At 44.2% G+C, this 3,452-nt stretch overlaps 1 non-coding gene across 1 annotated transcript in view; it reads right to left on the bottom strand.

The window, feature by feature from the left end:
• The window catches only part of LOC143351403 (small subunit ribosomal RNA), a 1,933-nt gene extending 1,410 nt beyond the window's left edge, over window positions 1–523 (bottom strand). The window contains exon 1 of the ribosomal RNA XR_013081729.1: window positions 1–523. This exon is cut by the window's left edge and continues 1,410 nt beyond it. This is a non-coding gene — a ribosomal RNA (small subunit ribosomal RNA).
• Between the last annotated feature and the right edge of the window lie 2,929 nt (window positions 524–3,452).

The raw sequence follows: 3,452 nt of genomic DNA, 5'->3' as shown, positions 1-3,452 counted from the left end.
TATCGTTATTTTTCGTCACTACCTCCCCGTGCCGGGAGTGGGTAATTTGCGCGCCTGCTGCCTTCCTTGGATGTGGTAGCCGTTTCTCAGGCTCCCTCTCCGGAATCGAACCCTGATTCCCCGTTACCCGTTACAACCATGGTAGGCGCAGAACCTACCATCGACAGTTGATAAGGCAGACATTTGAAAGATGCGTCGCCGGTACTGGAAGACCGTGCGATCAGCACAAAGTTATTCAGAGTCACCAAAGCAAACGATGAACGAACGGACAATAATGCCCGTCCAGACCACCGATTGGTTTTGATCTAATAAAAGCGTTCCTCCCATCACTGGGACGAACTCTGTTTTGCATGTATTAGCTCTAGAATTACCACAGTTATCCAAGTAAATGTGGGTACGATCAAAGGAACCATAACTGATTTAATGAGCCATTCGCGGTTTCACCTTAATACGGCGTGTACTGAGACATGCATGGCTTAATCTTTGAGACAAGCATATGACTACTGGCAGGATCAACCAGGGAACTTGAGTAAAGTTCTTTTGTAATATTCTCTCAATTTTATTCTTCGTCGCCGACTCTGAAGGAGAACGGACGACGACACATAAAAAACTCCTTCTTTCAACATCAAATTTTAGTCTTTCGTTCGAAAGACTTGAGAGCCACCTCTTCCTCTCTTGTGTTATAATATTATATATGTATAGAGAGGGTACCACCAAAAACCCTCTCCTTCGTTTAGTTTCTTTCACTTTTCCGAGAGCTCCCCAAACTCTCGTTTATTTAATTTAATTTCATTTTTCGAGAGAGCGACCACCAACTAACTCTCTTATATTTGCTTTTTCTCGACAGAGCCACCACCAACTAACTCTCTTATATTTGCTTTTTCTCGACAGAGTCACCACCAACTCTCTCTCGTTTATATTTGCTTTTTCTCGACAGAGAAACCACCAACTCTCTCGTTTATATTTGCTTTTTCTCGACAGAGTCACCACCAAACTCTCTCGTTTCGTATTTTACTTCACAACAGAACATTATTGTATAATGGTATCCCACAACGACAAAGTACGTAGAGCTGCGCTCATGCTGAACATCTCGGGCACTTATTCACGCTGGGCATCGATCGTGGAAGCACGTATTGCCAGGCCCGAAGACTAAGCATTCATGCTGGACAAAAACGAGAAAGCGCGTATGTGCTGGTCGAGAAAGCACGTATTCGGCGCCGTACTGTTATGTCGAGGTCAGACACCTGTATTTCATTCTTTGCTCACTTTCCAGAGTACGAACCGTAGTTCCATACAATTTTTGCCTTTTAAGCTACGCTCCGTAGAGTGTAGTGCCAGTTTATGGTTTTCACAAAATTTTCAATCGCTCGGACTGAAGAGTTGATGCTCGGATAGTACGAGTATACATATTTTAAACGTATACAAGTCACCAACGTCACTCGAGACGCTTATACCACTTCAAGAGCCATTCGGTCAAAGACACCGACTCGTGGCAATGCAGTGTGGAGAAAGTCTGGAACGAGCACGATACAGAACAGTCAGGATGAAATCCCGAGGAGCGACGACTGCTTCTCAACCGAGGTCGAAGAATAGCCGTACGCTCGACGCTGCCCCGACCGACTCGACCGGACCGTCGCTTCTCTTATAGGTACCGAGGCGCCCGCCGGAACGCCGGCGACGCACGGGCTTACGCACGGCCGCTTATGGGGGGAACCGCGCGACCCAACCGCCCGCCCGAACGGCCTGTTATAACTTAGAGCGAAAACCAACACCTGTAATTTCCTTAATAATTGAGCTAGGGCAAAAAAAAAAAACGCTATCTTGTAGGAAAAAAGCAGGGGAACACGATGCCGTCGTTAAAAATATAGATTGCCGTGCTCGTTTTCGAGAAAAAAATGAAAAAATGGTCAAAATCGTCGCAGGACAAAAACTCGACACGCTATCTTGTAGGCAAAAATTAGACGAATTCAAAACCGTAGTTAAAAATATCGGTCGTCGCGCTAGTTTTCGAGAAAAAAACAAAAACGTTCAAAAAATTCGAGATAAAAAAAAAAAAACCAGCCTACCAGATAGAAAAAATTACACTGAACAAATATCATATAGGTCAAAATATGTGTTAGCGTACTAGTTTTCGAGATATAGACGAAAAACCGTCGCCGCCGATCGGTACGTCGGTCGATGCGAAAGCACCGCGCGACCGAGCGCCCGCCTAAAAGACCAGTTCGAACATACCGAAAAATCAAGAAACCGTAACTTCCTTAATAATTGAGCTAGGACAAAAAATCGACACGCTATCTTGCAGGAAAAAATCCGGGGAACACGATGGCGTCGTCAAAAGTGCAGGTCGTCGAGCTCGTTTTCGAGAAAAAAAAAAAAAAATTCTCAAAATTCGACAAAAAAATAAAACGATAAGTGGACCGTGTAGAGAATCTAAAACTGCATAAGAATCGTATAGACGAAAATTGGCGTTCACGTGCTCGTTTTTGTGGAAAAAATTAAAAAAGCTCTCAAACTTCGAGGTAAAAAAAACAAAAACCATCCACCAGGTAGCCAACGGAAAACGGTACAAGTATCGTACGGGCGAAAACGAGCGTTACCGTGCTCGTTTTCGAGTTATTGACGAAAAACAGCCTGGAGCGATCGGTCCGGCGGTCGACGCGCGAAACTTTCTAAGTCCGCTCTGCTCCGAAACACCGCTCCGGCGTCAAAAATCGTCGTAGGACAAAAAATCGACACGCTATCTTGCAGGAAAAAATCCGGGGAACACGATGGCGTCGTCAAAAGTGCAGGTCGTCGAGCTCGTTTTCGAGAAAAAAAAAAAAAAATTCTCAAAATTCGACAAAAAAATAAAACGATCACTGGACCGTGTAGAGAATCTAAAACTGCATAAGAATCGTATAGACGAAAATTGGCGTTCACGCGCTCGTTTTTGAGAAAAAAGTTAAAAAAGCTCTCAAAATTCGAGATAAAAAAAAAAAAAACCATCTACCAGGTAGCCAACGGTAAACGGTACAAGTATCGTACGGGCGAAAACGAGCGTTACCGTGCTCGTTTTCGAGTTATTGGCGAGAAACAGCCTGGAGCGATCGGTCCGGCGGTCGACGCGCGAAAGTTTCTAAGTCAGCTCTGCTCCGAATCATCGCTCCGGCGTCAAAAATCGTCGTAGGACAAAAAATCGCCACCCTATCTTGCAGAAAAAAATCCGGGGAACACGATGGCGTCGTCAAAAGTGCAGGTCGTCGAGCTCGTTTTCGAGAAAAAAAAAAAAAAATTCTCAAAATTCGACAAAAAAATAAAACGATCAGTGGACCGTGTAGAGAATCTAAAACTGCATAAGAATCGTATAGACGAAAATTGGCGTTCACGTGCTCGTTTTTGTGGAAAAAATTAAAAAAGCTCTCAAACTTCGAGGTAAAAAAAACAAAAACCATCCACCAGGTAGCCAACGGAAA

This window comes from Colletes latitarsis, unplaced genomic scaffold (assembly GCF_051014445.1).
Source record: "Colletes latitarsis isolate SP2378_abdomen unplaced genomic scaffold, iyColLati1 scaffold0165, whole genome shotgun sequence".
NCBI lineage: Eukaryota > Metazoa > Arthropoda > Insecta > Hymenoptera > Colletidae > Colletes > Colletes latitarsis.
The sequence above is the reverse complement of the archived record's forward strand: the minus strand, read 5'-3'. Positions and strand labels throughout refer to the sequence as shown.